The following is a 22,209-nucleotide window of genomic DNA, read 5'->3' as shown; positions in this document are numbered from 1 at the left end:
ACCCTCCACACAACCACACCTCACCACACCCTCCACACACACCACACCACACAGACACTATACACCCCACACCACACACACCACACCACACCACACAGACACTATACACCCCACACCACACCCTCCACACCACACCACACAGACACTATACACACCACACCACACCCTCCACACACACCACACCACACCACACCACACAGACACTATACACCCCACACCACACACACCACACCACACCACACAGACACTATACACCCCACACCACACCCTCCACACCACACCCTCCACACCACACCACACAGACACTATACCACACAGACACTATACACCCCACACCACACCCTCCACACACACCACACCACACCACACCACACAGACACTATACACCCCACACCACACCCTCCACACCACACCACACCACACCACACAGACACTATACACACCGCACCACACCCTCCACACACACCACACCACACCACACCACACAGACACTATACACCCCACACCACACCCTCCACACACACCACACCACACCACACCACACAGACACTATACACCCCACACCACACCCTCCACACCACACCACACCACACCACACCACACAGACACTATACACACCGCACCACACCCTCCACACACACCACACCACACCACACCACACAGACACTATACACACCGCACCACACCCTCCACACACACCACACCACACCACACCACACAGACACTATACACACCGCACCACACCCTCCACACACACCACACCACACCACACCACACAGACACTATACACCCCACACCACACCACACAGACACTATACACACCACACCACACCCTCCACACACACCACACCACACCACACCACACAGACACTATACACACCGCACCACACCCTCCACACACACCACACCACACCACACCACACAGACACTATACACCCCACACCACACCCTCCACACACACCACACCACACCACACCACACAGACACTATACACACCACACCACACCCTCCACACACACCACACCACACAGACACTATACACCCCACACCACACCCTCCACACCACACCACACCACACCACACAGACACTATACACCCCACACCACACCCTCCACACCACACCACACAGACACTATACACCCCACACCACACCACACCACACCACACAGACACTATACACCCCACACCACACCCTCCACACACACCACACCACACCACACCACACAGACACTATACACACCGCACCACACCCTCCATACACCACCCCCTCCACACAACCACACCACACCACACAGACACTATACACACCGCACCACACCCTCCATACACCACCCCCTCCACACAACCACACCACACCACACAGACACTATACACACCACACCACACCCTCCACACACACCACACCACACAGACACTATACACCCCACACCACACACACCACACCACACCACACAGACACTATACACCCCACACCACACCCTCCACACCACACCACACAGACACTATACACACCACACCACACCCTCCACACACACCACACCACACCACACAGACACTATACACACCGCACCACACCCTCCATACACCACCCCCTCCACACAACCACACCACACCACACAGACACTATACACACCACACCACACCCTCCACACACACCACACCACACCACACAGACACTATACACACCGCACCACACCCTCCATACACCACCCCCTCCACACAACCACACCACACCACACAGACACTATACACACCACACCACACCCTCCACACACACCACACCACACCACACAGACACTATACACACCGCACCACACCCTCCATACACCACCCCCTCCACACAACCACACCACACCACACAGACACTATACACACCGCACCACACCCTCCATACACCACCCCCTCCACACAACCACACCACACCACACAGACACTATACACACCGCACCACACCCTCCATACACCACCCCCTCCACACAACCACACCACATCACACAGACACTATACACACCACACCACACCCTCCACACACACCACACCACACCACACAGACACTGTACACACCGCACCACACCCTCCATACACCACCCCCTCCACACAACCACACCACACCACACAGACACTATACACACCACACCACACCCTCCACACACACCACACCACACGACACTATACACAACACAACACACCCTCCATACACCACACCCTCCACACAACCACACCACACCACACAGACACTATACACACCGCACCACACCCTCCATACACCACACCCTCCACACAACCACACCACACCACACAGACACTATACACACCACACCACACCCTCCACACACACCACACCACACCATGCAGACACCATACACTCCACACCACACCCTCCACACACACCACACCACACCCTCCACACACACCACACCACACAGACACTATTCACACCACACACACACTATACACTCCACACCATACACACACCACACACACACGCACACACTATACATTCCATACCACACACACACACTATACACACCACACACACACACACACACTATACATTCCATACCACACACACACACTATACACACCCCACACACACACACACACTATACACTCCATACCATACACACCACACCACACACACACGCACACACTATACATTCCATACCACACACACACACTATACACACCACACACACACACACACTATACACTCCATACCACACACACACACTATACACACCACACACATGCACACACACTATACATTCCATACCACACACACACACTATACACACCACACACACACACACTATACACCACACACACACTACACACACACGCACACACACTATACACTCCATACCACACACACACACTATACACACCACACACACACGCACACACACACCACAGCAGCTTCTCCCAGGAGGGACGCCGGTGCACCTAACCCCCGTCCACAGTACGAGCTGGCCCAGCGGGAACCAGCGCCTCCCCAGGGCCTTTCCTAGGGACAAGCAGTTGGGAGCCGCTGGATGGTTTCCAGCCTCGGAAGCAGTTTCCAAGGGCTGAGTAGCTCCACTCTCTGCAAAACAAGAGCACATGGCCGGCCCAGAGCGCTCATCCGACACGGTGCCACGTGAGCGGGGCCCGGCGGACACGCGCGGCCAGAGAGCCGGGACTGCGGGGACGCGTCCCCCCAGCTTGCCCGCTGGCTGTCACACACCGAGTCCCGGGAGCAGCGGGAACCTGGATCCTTCAGGAGAAGTCGACAGCGGACGCTCCCTGGGGAGGTGGGAAAGGAAAGCGAGGAGCCTGTGTCGTGCTGAGGGCCTCGGCCGAGGGAACCCCTTCAGACGCTCGTGCCCAGAGGGCAAGAAGCCTTTCTGGGCGGGTGCATGATGAGGTCAGGGGAAGGCTTCTCCCTTATCCAAGTGCGAAGATCATTCCTGGGTGACACTGGAAGCTTGAAACGACCCCTTCCCAGCTGTCCTCTGTGCCCAGTGCCCATGGCCCTTTTTAACCCTTCAGCCCTCACACCTTTGTCTGCGTTGATTCTCGGGAAATTCTGCAACACAGCCGCATCCTGATGCTTGAACACGCCGCACTGCGGGGGCACCGGGGCCGTCAGCAATGCCTCGGAACCCTGGGACTGTCCTCTCTCCCCCGAGGCCAAGGACCCCTCGCTGAAGCTCTCCTCTGCATTTTCGGAGCTGGGGATCCAGGCCTATTGGATGACACACACGCACTTGGCCAAACTCTGATGAACACCTGGGCGGTTTCACAAACAGCTATGACAACGCCATGGAACAGGAGTTCCTGGCGCTGCTGTTTGGTGGTGCTTCTTGCTTGTTTGCTGTACTTGGAACACAGAGGAGAAAGAAGGTCTCATGTTTTCAAGTGCCGTGATGAGTCAAAGCGTTATTTCTGAGGTGTATGCAATCCCAACTGGCCGGGCCTTTCCCAGGGACGCAGCGCGTGGCGAGATGGGCCCTGAACACACAGCCTTACGTTAGGTCAGGCGGTGAGTCATCCTTACAGAACACAACCCACGACTCCGGAACACGTAAAACCACGCGGATGCTGAGATGGGAGGGGCTTCTGCGAAGTTTCACGTACCCACGAGCGCGAGGGAAGAGGCCCTGGAGCCCAGCCTGGGAAGCTCCGTGTTTCACTGTCTCACCCCACAAGGGTGCACGGAGGGCGCACGGGGGCCCGACACGCCGCCAGGCTCTGTGTGCCGCGGTGAGGGGAACAGTCTCTCGGGTCCTGGGGCAGACGTTCTTCCGCGGGGAAGCAGTAAAAGCAGAGAGCAATAGACACGAAGGGACACGTCCAGGAGGGACGGGTCTCCGGAGTGACTTGCTGTGCGGCGCAGAAGGAGAGGGTACGTCAGGGCCAAAGGGCTGGTGGCCCTGCTCTGCCAGTGTCCCCCCAGAGGGAGAAAGAGCTAAGACGGAGCCCGGGGTCAGAAGCCAGGAGGCAGGAGCTCTGGCCACGCCCTTTTCAGCAAGGGCTCGCGTTTCTTGGGGGACGTCTGCGGCCAAGATCTCGGCAGGTGTGGCGAAAGGAGAAGGCCTGGGGACTACGACCCGGGAGGAGGCCTTCGGCGCTGTGTGCTGAGGCCAGGGCGAGAACACCGGGTAAAAGACCAGGTTCGCTGTCTTCTTAGCGGAGTGACCTGGGGCCAGTACACGCATCCGTCGCGTACCGCGGAGCCTTTCCGCGGGGGTTCTGTGGAACCGCACGTGAAGTTTTAGCTCGGTGCTGGGCTCCCAGCGACGACCCGATCAATGGGGCGTGGACTGATTGCAGCGGGTGATACGTGCGCAAAGACCGATGCTTTCGAAACAGCCAACGAGCCTTTTCCGTTTTCTCAACATGCCTTTCTCTTTTCCAGGTGAAATAACCTGATTATTGTAAATCGCTTCCCTTAGGCTGGTAAGTGGTACCTGTCATGTTATAGATGGGTCCGCTAAATATTTTCATTTTTAAAACAGTGGAATCCATTCACAGCTATTCAGATAAGCAGAGAGAAAATAATACAGTGAAAACTAATGCCAGTCATTTAGTCGCTGAGTCCCAACCACATAGTCTCAAGGGCTGCGTTCCCTCCCTGCGATTCCTGGGGGACACCAGCCACGGAGAGAGAGGAGCCCTGGGCACGAGTGGGCGTCTGACCAACCGCCTCCTACACGCAAATGCTAAACTCCAACCCCGCCTCCTCCGCGGATTGCTAGCACCCAGGGCACCCGCTGCGGCTGGCGGCGACAGCCGAGTGTTGACTGGAAATGGGTTTCTGTCACCCATAGGCCCCGCTCGGAAACGCAGAAGGAAGAAGTGGAGAAACAGTGCTAAGGCTTTGCGAGAGAGCAGCACGCAGCGCCGAGAATTTTCCCTGTTTGACGACAGAGAGCAGCTGGGAGAGTGTGCAGCAGGCACGCAGACAGACAGGGACAGACCCGTGCTATTTAGAGACAGAAGGAGTTGCCAAGAGGCGTCTCTGGCACTTGCTCCACGAAGCGACAGGTGTTCTCGGAAACAGGGTCCTGCGTCTGGGTCAGGCCGCATCCTCTGTCGAGGGGGACAAAGGACTGGAGACGTCAGCAGCAGCCTGACAGTCCCCATCAACCTCTGGCAGGGAGTCCTGCGGTTTCTCCCAGCCCCGTCGGCGGCTGCCCTTCTCTCCGTCTGCAGGCCGTGGCGCTGCCCCAGCCTCTGCAAACGCACCAAGCGACGTGCCGCTGCAACCCCAGGGCCCGGGAGGAGGCTGCAGATGGCTGGCTGTCTGCACGCGCCACACTGCCCGGGCTCTGGGTTCAGGCCAATGATCGCTCCTCTCTGTTCAGAACACACACGAGGACAGAGTATCAGTCAAGCGGAGGGTGGGGGAGGGGAGTGGCGGTCCGCAGAGGTCGATCACCCATGCCTGTGGCCCTCCTGCCGTTCCAGCCAGGAAGTGAGTGTGTTTGGGACAGGAGTGACATCTTCTCTTGCCTGTGTGAACCTCTGAAGGAGGGACAGCCAGTACGGGACACTGTCCCATCCCTCGCCTGCAACTGACATCCCCGATCCGCAAGGACTCTTCCTCTTTGGGGACCGCAAAGCCAGTCACCACCCACTGTCCAGGCAGTTCACCTTCCGGAGCAGGACGGCCGCAAGCGAAGCAACACGCCCCATGCCCTCTGGACAAAGGCACGCACAGTCACACACAGTCACACACAGTCACACGCACAGTCAATCACATGCACAGCCAATCGCACGCACAGTCAATCACACACACAGTCACACGCACAGTCACACGCACAGTCAATCACATGCACAGCCAATCGCACGCACAGTCAATCACACACACAGTCACACGCACAGTCACACACACCCTCCCCACAGGGGACGAACCCCAAACCACCCGGAGCCTGGTCAGGAGTCCAAGCTCCAGTCCTGGGGACAAAGGGAATTGCTGTCACAGAGTCACTGGTGTGAAGCCCGGACATGTCCAGTGGCAAGAGGTGGCCCTTCCTTGTCATGCTGATTTTAAGAAGAAGGTCACAAAGAGAATGCGTTGTCCCTGTCGGTCAGGCCGGAGGGGAAACCAGAACGTCCCACGTCAAACCACCCGAAAGATTCGACAAGAATACTGCGCAGTGTTCCTCTAGCGGGGGCAGGAACGTGAGTGCGCCGGGTGTCATTTCAACTTGATTCCTCCTCCCTCGTAACGACACGGGTTTTACTGCCCCGGCCAGTTTGGCTCAGCAGTTAGAGCGTCAGCCCATGGACCAAAGAGTCTTGGGTTCGATTCCAGTCAAGGGCACGTGCCTCATTTGCAATTCAATCCCCAGCCCTGGTTGGGGCCCTGCGGGAGGCAACCAGTCTATGTGTCTCTCTCACATCAATGTTTCTCTCTCTCTCTCCTTCCCTCCCACTCTATCTGAAAGTCAATGAAAAAAATAGCCTCAAGTGAGCATTAAAAACACACATGGGATTCACAGACAAAGGTCAACTTGTATTTCACGAGCAAAGAAAACGTAGACCGTGAGTGACAGAGACACGCTCGGGGGACAAGGACGGCAGGTGCCTTCTTTGCAGCCTGACCCTGCTCTGAGAGCTGGGCATGTCCACGTAGATCCATGTCCAGGGGCTGGGCACGGCCCCTCCACCTGGGAGGAAACCAAGCCTGGCCTTCAGCACCGGCTCACAGCAGCCGCGGTCTTGGGTTTTGTGCACCGGCCGCTGTCTTCCAGCTCTTGATTGGCTATGTTTTCTATTGCTCAAGTCCAGCCGCTTTGCACACGTTAGCAATTTTCTCAGTGCACGACATGAGGGACCAAAGTCTTGTGTTACCAAAATAAAGAACGTCAAGAGGGAGAAAACCTACCAGGGCATCTCACCCAATGTCCTGCCTCAGGGGTGTCTGGCTGGGCAGGTGTTTTCTGCGCCCTGCTGGGCCTCCCGTTAAATACGCCAGGCAGCAGCCTCTCCCTGCCTAAGACCCCACTGTCCAGAGACGTCCTTCTTACCTGCCAGTGGGCCCTGGGCGATGTCAGCCTGCGTTTTGAGCCCAACAAAGGAGGCACGAAGAGGGGGAGAAACAGAGAGAAGCGGAGAACTGATTGCCAGAAGGCTTTTTTAAAAAACACACACAGAGATGGAGAAATCACTCTTTTAAAATAATTTTTTTTTTCTTTATTGATTTGAGAGAGAGAGGAAGGGAGAGGGAGAGAGAGATAGAAACATCGATGAGAGAGAACATCGATCGGATGCCTCCTGCACGCCCCCCGCTAGGGATGGGCCCACAACCTGGGCATGTGCCCTGACTGGGAATCGAACCAGCGACCTCTTGGTGCAGGGTGGACACTCAACCCCTGAGCCACACCGGCCGGGCGAGAATTAGTTCTTAATTCTGCGTCAGAACTAAGTGCATGAAGTGGGCAGGGCCCTCGGCGTCCCCGGTCTGTCTCTCCCTTCAACAGTGTTTGGACGGACTGACCCAGGGACACCCCTTCTTCCAGCCTCCGACCACCTCCAGCTGCTTCTCCAGTCGCCACCTTCGAAACCACTCCGCCACCCTCGGCCTCCAGACCCGCCGACACCGGTCCCATCTCGACTCCTTTGCCGAACAACCACAAGCTCCCCCATCTGTCCGAATTACTGCACCGAAGTGGAGGCCCCGTGACCGCCTGGCCACCCTGAGGCCTTTCACACCTACCTCCCTCTGGCCTTCCGCCTGCACCTGGACGCTGTGGCCCTGGAGGCCTGGACCAGGGAGCCTGCGTCTCTCAAAGATGCCAAAGTGGGGCGGCGGCCGCTTCTCTTCCAGGACGTGCCGCAGCCTCCCCCGGGTGAGTGGGGTGGAGCTCAGGGCGCAGGGGAGCCGCGGTGGCCTCGGAGAGGGACCCGGACCAGGCCCGTTTGGCCCCGAAGGCCCTGGGTTCTACCCGCAGACCCTTGGCTCTGCTGCTTCCGGAGAAGCACTTCCCGGGCGAGGGGGTGGACCCACCCAGATGGGCCACACCTGACTCGCTCCGCAGCCTGCGGCCCCCGCCGGGCCGGGTGAGAATCTCGTCGTGAGGCTCCTCCCCAAGCACCACCAAGAGCCTTTGGAGCCCAGAGGCCTCTGAGGGGCCCTCTGCATCCCCTGTGTCTGGTTTTCACCCGGGGCCTCTCCAGGGAACCCCCGGTCTTCCTCCATCCGCCCCGGAGCCCTCGCCCATGACTTCAACCAAATGGAAACAATAAAGCTTTTTGCAGCAAGAGGAGGAAGAGGAGGAAGAGGAAGAGGAGGAGGAGGAGGAGGGGAGGAGAAGGAAGAGGAAAAGGAGGAGGAGAGGAGGGGAGGAAGGAGAAGAAAGAAAAAGAATGCATGATGAGCCGCATCACCACCAGCTTGTCCATCTCCTGTGGAGTGTCTATCACACCCACCCGACAGGAATCATTTTTTTCCTGCCATTTTTCCCCAAAGAATGTATTTCTCTCAGGTCATTCATTTTAACAATTTCCAACATCTGAACGTTGCTCTTGCATCACGAAGTCTGCAGGTCGCTCACTGACGCGAGTGCACAGGTTGGACAGAGCATCCGCGCTGATAGTCCGTGCTTCCCGCCACGGCTCGTGACTTTCCCGTGACAGTAAATAACTACACCTCAAACGGCACAATCACGTCTTTCTGAGGTTCCGCGAGCTCACTCGCAGTTCTAAGTTCTTTTGCTTTGATCTTGCAACAATTTTTAACTCGCGAGCAAAGAGGCACGGGGGTGGCGGGGGGGCTGACGTCACTCGGAGACACAGCTTCCTGAAAGGAATTCGCAGCGGCCAAGGCCCCGCTGTGTCACTGACGACTTCGGGAAGACCCGAATCTGTCACATTTCCCTCGTCATTCCAGCCCTGTCCCCATCCCGGTCCCTTCGACAGCACGCATACGCGTCCAGGGCAGGGTACGAAGACCCGGGAGGAAGAATCACTGCTGCGAGCAGCGTCTGTTCAAGTCCCTCCGTGGTCGTGCGCGGTCCTAACAAAACCTCCGGGAGCTTCGTGATGACCCCGATTTTGTGAATGGAAACACCGAGGTTCGAACGGTGCGGTAACCTCTGCCCCCGCCTCCAACCACAGGCTCCGGACGCAGGGGCTGGCCCGAGCCCACCTCCGCCTGGTTCGGCGGAGAAGCCGCGCCCAGCGGCAGCCGCCCCGGTGTCTGCCCTCCAAGGTGGCCGAGGCCAGACAGAGTCTGAGGCTCTGCCTGTCTTCATGCGCCCTGGTGTGAAAGCGACGTCCCTCCGGCGGAACCGAGACACCACGCAGAGCGGTGTGCCGGAGCGGACTCCGTCTTGTCCTCGTCTGAGCTCCACGTGGACGGCAGGCTCCCAGGGAAGCATCAAGGCCGGGTTCCAGAATATTCCACGGGACGGCGGACAGGGATCTCCCGCTGACGCTGACCTTGGAGAGAGTTGAAACGTCAACAAAACAGAAGAAGATGTTTTAGTCTTCTGATAGCCACCCTCCCCTTTGACTTCGTCTCCCTTTGACTTTGGCTTCACCTGTGAAATAGCAGCCTGACACCCCCAGGGCCTTCTCCACGACCTGCAGAGCTCCTGGCCCACGCCCTCCTCGCGGCCTCCGCCTGGGAAACTCGTGTAGTGACCGCGTGGTCCCACCAGCGTCCCCACACCCTCCTCGGAGGTTGCCTGCACATGCTTCATAGACTATGATCAGGACCCTTCGAAACAAGAAGGAACTCGGGGACAGCACCTGGGGGAACCCACTATCGGGGTGGGGAACTCGATCGTGACTCTGTGGTCCGCGGGCCGACGCTCTAACCGCTGAGCCAAACCAGCCGGGGCTAACGGGCTAATATTTCAGCTGATAGTTTTGTATGGCCCTCGAGTGATGTCATAAATATCCAAATGGCCCTTGGCAGAGAAGGGGTTCCCCGCCCCCGGCCGTGCTGAGAGAGGCCAGACAGCACCTTGCAGCCACGCGCTGAACGCTGCAGGAGGCGCCAGTACCCAGACGCCCCTGATCCCGAGCTCCTGAACCCACGTCAAGTTCTGCAGCTGAAGACCGAGCTGAAGAGAGAGGAAGCGGACATGCCTGCTGCCCCGTCCGTTCACACCCACGCGTGCAAGCACACAGCACCCCAGGGCTCTGAGAAGGAAGGGGCCGCGGTGAGGTTCAGTATCGCCGGGATCGTCCCCAGCACAGGGCTTGGCCAAAGACCTGGAGTCAGATACACGGACGCAAAATCCAGCGCCAACAATTAGAATCGATGATCAACATGTGATGAAACAGGTGCTTAGAAACAAGTTTCTTCTTCACGGGGCGCCGTTCTAAATGTGCTGAGAACGAGTCGCCCTAAGGTAACCTCACTCCTGTCTTGACAATCTCACCACTGATAGGAACTAAGGTTCCTGTCTGCGGGGAGCTGCTGCATGTGATGCCGTGTCCTGCGTGGCCTCCTGAGGCAGCCTCGATCTACCGCATCCTCCCGCCACACTGGCCCCTGGAAAGCTCTGTCCGAGGTCAAGTGGCAGACGCAGCATTTGAACTCAGGTCTAAGTCCAGAAATGTCTCCTTCGACCCTGCCACACTCACAGACAGCCGGACAGGACCTCCGAGCCACTGGCTTAGAGACGGTCCCATCCATTCCAGCAAAGCCCCCCCACAGTCTTCCGGGACCACCTGTTGTGGCGGGGATTAGCCACATCTGACCATGGTTGGAGAGAGGGCTCCGGGGTAGTCCGCCGAGCTCCGTGGGAGGTCCAATTCTCTTGGCTGTTTTCATCAGTGCAGCAGATTAAGAATAGCATGTGGGTGTCTGCAAACATCTCAGGAGCACAGGACTCTGGGAAAGGTGGCCGAGCAATGACTGACTCAGGGACGTTTCACAGGCATGTCCAGGGGCGCGACGCGGGGCTGCAGCCAATCAGGAGGAAGCTGTCAAGTAAACAAACGCAAGATGTGGGCACCCGTCCTTCTGTAAAAATCATGAGCTGTCTCTTCCTTGCCGAAGCTCCCCTGTCGCACAAGAGAGTGATTGGGGTGTTTTATAGACTGAATGCTTGTGGCCCCCAAAATTCATGTGTTGAAATCCAGTCTCCCAGCATGATGGTACAAGTAGGGGGGACCTTTGGGAGGTGATTCGGTCATGAGGGCAGAGTCTCATGAATGAGAGGATAAAAGAGACCCCAGCAAAGTGGTCACTTAAAATCAACGGACAGCCCTGGCCGGTTTCGCTCAGCGGTTAGAGCGTCGGCCTGCGGTCCAGAGAGACCCGGGTTCGGTTCCCGCTAAAGGCACGTACCTCGGTTGCAGTTTGTCCCCGGCCCTGGTTGGGTTGTGTGGGTGGCAGCCACTCAATGTGTCCCTTTCACGTCGATGTTTCTCTCTCTCCCTCCTACTCTATCTAAACACAACAACAACAAAATAAGAAAAAAATGTCCTCGGGTAAGGATAAAAAATAAATAAAATAAAATCAACGGACATATCAAGAGTTTGCCAGACAAGAAAAAGCTAAAGGAGTTCATCACCACCAAACCAGTGTTATGTGAAATGTTGAAGGGTCTTCTTGAAGGAGAAGAACAAAAATATGAACAATAAAATGGCAATAAATACATATCTATCAACGACTGAATCTACAAACAAAATGAGCAAGCAGAACAGAAACAGACTCCTAGATACACAGAACTCTTTGTTGCTTGCCAGATGGGTGGGGGCTGGGGTACGGGTGAAAAAGAGGAAGGACATTAAGAAGCACAAATTGGTTGTTGGGCTGATGAACTTCAAAGGGAAGGGGGGAGGGAGGGCGGGATGAGGTAAACGAAGAAATTCTTTGCATGTACGCATGACCAATGGACACCACAACAGTGTGGGGAAGGCTGGAGGGGGCGGGATTGGGAAGCAGGGGGTCACTGGGGGGAAGGGGAGGACATCTGCAATACATTCAACAATAAAGATGAGTTGTAAATAAATGAAAATAAAAGAGACCCAGGTCCCCTCATCCCTCCATCCTGTGAGGACGCAGCGGGAAGAAGCCGTCTGTGAACCAGGAGGCAGCCCCGTCCGACACCCAATTCGCCGGAGCCCTGATCCTGGACGTCCAGCCTCTAGGACCTGAGAAATACACTGGTGACACCACCCAGCCGGTGGTACTTTGCCGCCGCAGCCCGGCAGGCAGAGACATGCAGGCGGTGAGCCGGGGCAGCGGGTGGGCCAGGCCCTGGCCGCAGCAGTGTTGAAAGGGCCAGAGCTGGCACCTGGCAGGGCTCCACTGGAGGATGGCACCGACGGGCAGAGGGGCCGAGGAAACAAGGAGAGGCCCCAGCGCCCTGGGGGCTGGAGGGGCTGACGGCTGGAGGTGCTGGGCCGGCCCGCGGGCGTGTGGGCCACGGCCCGCCACAGAGACCGCGCAGACGGCCGAGAGGGCCGTGGTTCAATGAAACTGCATCGAGACTGCAGGGGAGTGTGCCGCAGCCTTCAGGGCACAAACACCCTTGTCTTGCTGCCTCTCCCAGCCATTTAAACATGTGAAGAGCGTCCTCCGCTCGCGCGTGGTGCCAATGGCCAGTCATCGCGCGTGGCGCCAATGGCCAGCCATCGCGCGTGGCGCCAATGGCCAGTCATCGCGCGTGGTGCCAATGGCCAGTCATCGCGCGTGGTGCCAATGGCCAGCCATCGCGCGTGGTGCCAATGGTCAGTCATCGCGCGTGGTGCCAACGGTCAGCCATCGCGCGTGGTGCCAACGGTCAGTCATCGCGCGTGGTGCCAACGGTCAGTCATCGCGCGTGGTGCCAACGGTCAGTCATCGCGCGTGGTGCCAACGGTCAGTCATCGCGCGTGGTGCCAATGGCCAGTCATCGCGCGTGGTGCCAATGGTCAGTCATCGCGCGTGGTGCCAACGGTCAGTCATCGCGTGTGGTGCCAATGGTCAGTCATCGTGCGTGGTGCCAATGGTCATCACGCGTGGTGCCAATGGCCAGTCATCGCGCGTGGTGCCAATGGTCAGTCATCGCACGTGGTGCCAATGGTCATCACGCGTGGTGCCAATGGTCAGTCATCGCACGTGGTGCCAATGGTCAGTCATCGCGCGTGGTGCCAATGGTCAGTCATCGCACGTGGTGCCAATGGTCATCGCGCGTGGTGCCAATGGCCAGCCATCGCACGGGGTGCCAATGGCCAGTCATCGCGCGTGGTGCCAATGGTCAGTCATCACACGTGGTGCCAACGGTCAGTCATCGCGTGTGGTGCCAATGGTCAGTTATCGCGCGTGGTGCCAATGGTCATCACGCGTGGTGCCAACGGTCATCACGCGTGGTGCCAACGGTCAGTCATCGCACGTGGTACCAACGGTCATCGCACGTGGTGCCAATGGTCAGTCATCACACGTGGTGCCAACGGTCAGTCATCGCGTGTGGTGCCAATGGTCAGTTATCGCGCGTGGTGCCAATGGTCATCACGCGTGGTGCCAACGGTCATCACGCGTGGTGCCAACGGTCAGTCATCGCACGTGGTACCAACGGTCATCGCACGTGGTGCCAATGGTCAGTCATCGCACGTGGTGCCAATGGTCAGTCATCGCGCGTGGTGCCAATGGTCAGTCATCGCACGTGGTGCCAATGGTCATCGCGCGTGGTGCCAATGGCCAGCCATCGCACGTGGTGCCAATGGTCAGTCATCACACGTGGTGCCAACGGTCAGTCATCGCGTGTGGTGCCAATGGTCAGTTATCGCGCGTGGTGCCAATGGTCATCACGCGTGGTGCCAACGGTCATCACGCGTGGTGCCAACGGTCAGTCATCGCACGTGGTACCAACGGTCATCGCACGTGGTGCCAACAGTCAGTCATCGCGCGTGGTGCAAACATAGGCACAGAGCCTCGGTGCCGCAGCCATGACGGTGCCGAGTGACAGGACCAGTGGGGGTGACAGGGCTTTGGGGAGCAGGGCCCAGGGAAGACGGACATCAAGGGGGGAAAGGAACACTATGGTAATCCAGCGAGTTGCCAAAACTTTAAGTAAATTCTGTGGGGAAAATGCTGATCTGTCAAAAAAACATCACAACTGTATGGTAGCAGCCTTGGCCGCCCAAAAGCTCACCCCAGGACTGTGAAACCACTCCCCGCAAAGGAGGCACATCACCCTCCGCCGCTGAGGGTGGCGCCGGGGTGGAGGGACAGGGACACAGGAAGGGCAGGGAATGGCAGTGTTTCAGGGGCAGGACCGGGCTCCAGTCACATCACCACGGGCCCCGACACAAACCGTTCCCCCAGGAGAAACCCTTTCTGGAAGTAACTGCGAAGTGAACCCATCCTCTCCGGGACACTTTGGGTTTTGACTTGCAATGTCACCCTCTGTGCGCCTGGAGGTTGAATGAAACTCAGCCGCGGGGAGGGCAGCGCCCCGCGAGAGACCACGTGCGCAGGCTGACAGGTGTCCTCACAGCCGTGAGCGCCCAGGTCTCGACGCCATGGACGGCTCAGGAATCACACGGTGGCGCCCCTGACTGCTGTCCCGCAGTGCGTGAGCACGGAGAGCGAGGTACCCCTTTCTCAGCCACGACACTGGTACACGCCTGAGGGCGACAGTGACCGCCGGTTGTGGATCACCCTGCGAGGTGTGACGTCATCCTCTCTACATTAAAAAGGGAAGAACCTGGGCCCGTTGGCAGGTTCCTAAAAGCAGGCGCCACGTGGCCAGGTGACCTGTGCAGCCACAGCTCGTGAGCGGTGAGCGAGCAGGACTTGCTCAGCTCTCAACCAGCGCCCTGGACGCTTCCTGGTCCCGGACACGACCCTCTGCAGAACACCGACGGCCCGAGCGTGGCAGCGACGGGTTTGTTTCTCCTCTTTCCCGGAAGTCTACCCATCACCCTGCAGCGACCTTCGTGCGGAGGATGGAAAACACTGGCATCCGTGGAAAACCTCAATTTACTCATTTTTAGAAGCGTCAGAAGTGCCCCTTTTTCTAGACTAACTTTGGGAACGGTCGCTGAGTTCACATTGCTGGGTCCATTTACGGGGGCGGCCACAGCAGAGGACCCCCGAGGGCCCAACACAATGGAACAGATCCTCGGACGCTCCTGGAGGTGATCACAGGTAACACGGGCATCACCTTCCTGCATCCACGCCCTGCCCCTCCCCTGAGCCCCCCGAGGAGGCTCCGGTTTCCATCTCTGTGCACAGATGAGGAAGCTGCCATGCGAGGCTCACTTGCCCGGAGCCACGTGGTCAGGGCGAGGCTGAGCTGGGCTTATACCCCCAGAGTCTGGATCCAGCACCCACACCCGCCACTCGTCAAACTCGACTGTGTTCCCAACCCCACACGGAAGAACAGATAGGATAGAGGCGGAGAAGCTCGGAGGAGAGGAGGTTGCCCAGGCAGGGAAGGCTAGGTGCCCAGGTAGAGAAGGCTGGTTGCCCAGGCTGGGTGCCCAGGTAGGGAAGGCTGGGTGCCCAGGCAGAGTGCGCCTGGCAGAGCAATGGCACGTGGGTAAACCACCAATTCGGAGCCGCGGGGCGAGATGTGTGGGTGCCTGGCTCCTGGGACTGTTCTGCGGATTGAATGCACAACCAGAGAGCCGTAGTCCATCGCCCAGCGAGCGGGAAGCTCTCGGTACCCTTGAGCTCCCTCCACCACCAGTGACCGTCCCGAGCAACCCCGAGAGGAAATCCAGGCCCCAGCTGGGGTGGAAAGAGAGGGTTCGAGCAGGACTTCCCAAGCCAGAATGGTTCGCAGAAACACGGGCTAAGAACAAGGACAGATTCTGGCTCCATTCCGCAGCCAGCGAGTCGGCGCCGCCCGCAGGGGGCACACAGGAACGCGGGTTCTGGGCGAGCGGCCCAGGCCTGAGGTTTGGGAGCTGGACTCCGCGAGCTCCGCTTCCCAGGCCGCATCCCGTGAGCCAGGCTGACCCTGCGTGTGGTCCCCAGGGACCCGAAGGCCAAGCCAGAGGAAGAGGGTGAGAACAGGACCCCACGAGGCCGGGCAGGGCCTTCCGGCAAGGGGTCACTTGATGCTGCTGAAAATGGAAGTCGCCCAATGCTACTTTAACCGCCACGCCAAATGTCACATGGTCGCCTCACCCGGTGCTGAGTTTCAACCCAGGCCCGACTGATCCTCAGCCCCCCTGTGGACCCGACTTTGCCTCTCCCCACCCACTGGCATCTGTCACCATTCGTGACTCCCTTGCTGCCCCCGAGCCTCAGGCTACTCCTCAGCCTTGTCCACAGCGAGGGTGCCGGGGGCCTGGGGATCGGGGAGGTCGGGTCTCGGTTCTACTCGCCCTCAGTCATTGCATATCCTGCAGTCTTTGCACCACGGACGCACCCAGTGATTAGAGGGACATTCCCGGCCTGTCCGCCCTCCGCCCTCTGCTGAGGACTCTGTCTGAGGACCTGCCCCCGCTCCGGGATGGGGGGCCTGAGAAGGCCGTGGCAGAGAGGCAGGGCTCAGAACAAGAGGGAGTGACCTGCCCGAGGGAGAAAAGAGACGCCTGGGAGGAAGGGGCGGGGTGTTGGACACACAGACCCGCTCCCGCTGTCGACGGGAGAGAGAACAAGGCCGGCGGCCTGTCCGTGTGGCACTGTGAGAGGGAACTAGGGAAGCTGGTTTGCACAGAACCTGGTGGGATCTCAGGCTGTATCAGCTGTGACAGCGTTCAGGAGAAACCAGCGGAGACTCGGGCTGTCTCAGCCGCATCCGGTGCAGGGCTGTTCTTCTCTGTGGGTGACAAGGACCGAGACCTGCGCCAGGCAGGGGACCAACTTCTGCTCGGGCGCCGTAGGTCCCCACACGGCCCCTGGACGGAGCAGAGCTACACGACTTGCCGGAAAGTGCAAGTCCCAGGGGCCCAGACGGCTGGACGTTTCTTCACTAAAACCTCAATCGAGGTCGGAAAGTGAGACCTCAGAGCCAGCTACTGTCAACCTCCTCGAGGAACAGGGGAGGCTCTCCGTGGTCACATCGGGTCCTTTGACTGCAAACACAGATGTCCCTTGGTTTTGCTCGTTGGTTAGAGCATGGGCCCGTGGACCAGAGTCACAGGTTTGATTCCTGTCAAGGGCGCGGACCTCAGTTGCGGTTTGGTCCCCGGCCCTGGTCGGGGTCGTGGGGGAGGCAACCAGTCGATGTGTCTCTCTCACATCAATATTTCTCTCTCTCTCCTTCCCTCCCCCACTATCGAAAAATCAATGGAAAAATGTCCTCAGGTGAGGATTATGAAAAAATAAAGTAAAATAAAAATACAAGTGTCAACCTCATTTTCATTCTGTTTTAGATCTCATGGGAATCTGGGTTTTTGTCCCCTCTGCTTCTGCAGTGGTATCAACTCCCCAGTTTGAACGTATTTGCTACTGACCATGCGCCTCAGAGTAACTACACTCTGGGTTCAAGTAGATGGACACGGGCTGTTTCTGAGACCTCCTCGGGCTGGGCGTCCCTCCCAGCGGGTCGTGGAGAGACCACGAGAGGACAAGGCAGGTCTGGGCCACCATCCTGACGCGATTACCAGGGAGGTTTCCAAGCAAGTGGTAACTCCTGTTAGCCGCAGCTCCGGCAGACAGAGGAGCATGACGGCATCTCCCTCGTGAGACTGCGGGGATGGAGGGCGGGTTGATCTTTGTGATGTGCTTGGTGCTGAGACAGAACACACACCGAGAACTTGGGAACGCATGCGATGCATACAGAGATTAAAAGGTCACAACTGCGTCAACTCTCTGTTGGAAGAAAAGTGTACGTGTTGAAAATGTGACAGGCTTGTCCCAACGACATCACCTCACCCACAAATAATGGTGTAATACCACACACTCTTCTATTTACTAGGTACAAAGGCAAAAGTCACACATTTTTTTCATTAAGAACATAAAAGCAAGGATTCGGTAGCTGGTGGAGTGTCCATTGCTCGTCTGGTGACTGAGTCTGAGACGGTCCTCGCTCCCCCGCCCCCACGGACACGGACTGTGCTCGGCTCTGGCCGCCGGGGCAGCCCGGCTAGGAAGACGGCCGGGCTGGGGGAAAAGCGTCCGCAGTCTAGCAAACACAAACCTGAGCCAATGCACAGGCCCATCTCCACGTCTTCACAACCGGTCGGCGACCACCCCTCACTGAAAATGGCAACCACGACTCCATCCATTTTACTTTAAACAGAAAGTGACTGAAGCGTCACCACGACCTTTTCTGCTCCACGCGAAGGGACAGAGTGGTGAGCGTCGTTCGAGGTGGCCATGCAAACGTGGGGCACGGTCACCACGTGAGGAGGAAGGGCCCATGGTCCGCGGGGCTGGTTCACAGACACGGGTACTGGGGACACGCAGATCGTCAGCATGGAACCGGCCGCGGGGAAAGACGTGGGGTGTGGCTGCCGCCAGGAGGGACAGAGGTTCCCGAAGTTTCTCCAGAGCCCCAGCCAGGGACTGAGGCCATGCATCTGCTCCCCAGGACCCGGGGAGGCCAGCTCCCTCGTGATGGTGTGATGCTCCGCACTGAGCCTCGACGGAGAACTCGGCCTCAGGCCACCATGAACCACCCTGAGAAACCTCCAGAGAAACAGCCGGAGCCCCCCCTCCGATTAGCAAGCGGAGTCGGAGGCTTCATTCCCCTCGCCCGTCCCAGTGCCGGTAGGAGATGCTTCCAGGTGCTGGGCAGCAAAATGTGCTGAACCTTTCACTGTGGCCCTGGCCGGTTTGGCTCAGCGGTTAAAGCATCGGCCCGCGGACCGGAGAGTCCTGGGTTCAGTTCCTGCCAAGGGCACGTACCTCCGTTTGCAGTTTGTCTCCGGCCCCGGCTGGGGTCGTGTGGGTGGCGACCCCTCGATGTGTCTCTTTCACATCGATGTTTCTCTCTCTCTCTTCCTCCCTCTCTCCCTCCAGCTCTATCTGAAGATAAATGCAAAAATGTCCTTGGGTGAGGATAAAAAAGAAAAGAACTTTCCACTGTGAGTGGAGAACCAGCTCCCTCCACCCAAATCACAGAAACACACATGTCACTCATTCACGTTCAGCTACGGATTACATGAAGCAAACAGATCATTCTTATTACAGAATCCTGCCCATCTCTACCAATCGGTCACTACATGAAGTCTCAAGTCACCTCCCGACTCTGGCAAACGCACGTTGCTTGGGTGAGCCCCCTGACTGGAGCGGAAATGTGAGCAGGGTGGGGCCCCGGCCAGGCGGGAGCTCCCGGAGCGCCCCACCCCGCGAACGAGCTGCCACCGTGACAGTATTGGTCAATGAAACCTCTCTCCTGGAGTCCTGCACCGCGGTGCTCACAAGCATTTCGATACCAGCTGCCCCGTGTGCGCAGGTCCCCACACCGGCCAGGCCCCAGGCCACTTTCCTCACTCCCCCTTCGGCCCCGGGACATCTGGCTGCTGCCTGCTGGGGGGGGAGGGGGCTCTGGCGGTCCCAGGAGCCGAGCCAGACGCCGTCCTGGCAGCCACGGTCAGAGGGCGGGCTGGCCCGTCGGGTCTGCGGCGTCCACCGCCCAGGGCCTTTCACGCAGCCGGTGTCTCACATTCTCAGCTGAATAAATGAATCCTTTTCTTTGAAGACACCCACTCAGAGTGAGCTAAAAATGTCTCCCCGGCTTCAAACAGCTCTTCTTTGATCCCGCCTGAGGTCGCAGGCATCGTGCTGAACCCCCCTTCCTCCAGCCCTGAGCTGGAACCCAGGCTCTTGGGACCCACGGGCACAGGCTCAGGAGCAGCCTTCCAGCGTCAGGAGGGAGGTGAGCAGGCGTCCCCAGCCTGGTTCAGGGCAGCACCCCGGGCCCAGCGAGGAGCCACCTCTGGGACTCTGTGGTGCCCTCGGCCTTCAGAGCATCCAGCCAGCTGGTCCGGCTGGCGGGCGGAGGACCTAGCCCGGAGACGAATGCGGCCGTCACACCACGCAGGTCAGGATGCCGATGGACACCGGGCACAAAACCAGCGGCAGAAGATGCCTGAAGTGAGGGGGGGCAATCGGAAAGAGACCCGGGGGGGTAGTACCGGGAGACGCAGGCTAGTCACCAGCGGGTGGCGTCTGCCCCTGGCTGCTACATTTAAAGAAAGCTCCTTGGGGTTTTCTCAATGAGCAGACCCACCGACAGACATTTAGAAAGTACAAGGAGCATGGCCCGGGTGGCTCACTGGGTGAGTGCCGACCCTGCACCAAGAGGTTGCCGGTTCGATTCCCAGTCAGGGCACATGCCCAGGTTGTGGGCCAAATCCCCAGAGGGGGGCATGCAGGAGGCGGGCAATCGATGTTCTCTCTCATCAATGTTTCTATCTCTCTCCTTCTCCCTTCCTCTCTCTCTAAAATCAATCAAAAATAATAATTAAAAAAAAAAATTACAAGGAAGGGCCCAGCTGGTGTGGCTCAGTGGTTGAGGGCCAACCCATGGACCAAGAGGTCACTGGTTTGATTCCCGGACAGGGCACATGCCCAGGTTGTGGGCTCGATTCCCAGTAGGGGGCGTGCAGGAGGCAGGTGATCAATGTTTCTCACATCTATGTTTCTATCTCTCTCTCCCTTCCTCTCTCTCTAAAAAAAAAATCAATAAAACATATGTAAAAAAAGAAAAACAAATTTCAGGGAAGTTGATCACTTGGCTCAGGTGGACCTGTGTGTGCTGGTTTGTTGCTGATTACAAACTCCAGGGTCTACACTGTGACCTTTGACGGTCAGCTGTTTTCTCATACTCAGGGTCCTAGGGGAATTCTGCTTACTCAGCATGGCCAGGTGTGCATCCGCCCTGACTCCGCCCCTTCCCCTTCTGCCTACTCAGCATGGCCAGGTGGACATCCGCCCTGACTCCGCCCCTTCCCCTTCTGCCTACTCAGCATGGCCAGGTGGACATCCGCCCTGACTCCGCCCCTTCCCCTTCTGCTTACTCAGCATGGCCAGGTGGACATCCGCCCTGACTCCGCCCCTTCCCCTTCTGCCTACTCAGCATGGCCAGGTGGACATCCGCCCTGACTCCGCCCCTTCCCCTTCTGCCTACTCAGCATGGCCAGGTGTGCATCCGCCCTGACTCCGCCCCTTCCCCTTCTGCCTACTCAGCATGGCCAGGTGGACATCCGCCCTGACTCCGCCCCTTCCCCTTCTGCCTACTCAGCATGGCCAGGTGGACATCCGCCCTGACTCCGCCCCCCTTCCCTTTCATTAAATGTGCATATTCAAGGAAATCACAGGTAAAGGGACTAAAATGCACTCGTTTAGGTAAAGAGGGGGATTCAAAAAGGTATGATCTGAGCTGGGCCCTTGCTTCTGTGTAAGAATCACACTCCTGGTGGCAGACGTGTGGTTTTAAATGCGCATAGAAAACCAAATGCAATATTGCTGCATATTTTACCCGCAGGGCGTTACGGCCAAGCTCAGCACCGCGTTCCGAGAGCCGGCCCACTCTCACTCGGGAAGCTCTGCGGGGACATCCAGTGGAAACATCGGAAGCGCATTTTCAGGGCAACGCCTGCAGGGAAAACCGCAGAAGGTCACGCAGACACGCGTGTGTGTGTAGACGGGCTCTGTTTTAAGCCGGTGTAGTACGTTTTCTTATTTGAAATAGAAAATTCAACAACTCTTGCCGTTCCCCTGCATGCCAGGCACTTGGACAGGGCTGTCTCTGTAACGGGTTCAAACCCCGGGGGTGGGCACCCTGGCGAGGAAGCTGGTTCAGAGCGGGCACTGGCTTGCCAGCAGCAGGAGCTGGGGCCAGGGTCTCAGGCCTCTCCGCCCGCTCGCCACCT

The sequence above is a fragment of the Molossus molossus genome, unplaced genomic scaffold (genome assembly GCF_014108415.1).
Source record: "Molossus molossus isolate mMolMol1 unplaced genomic scaffold, mMolMol1.p scaffold_m16_p_18, whole genome shotgun sequence".
NCBI lineage: Eukaryota > Metazoa > Chordata > Mammalia > Chiroptera > Molossidae > Molossus > Molossus molossus.
This window is presented reverse-complemented; position numbering follows the sequence as displayed.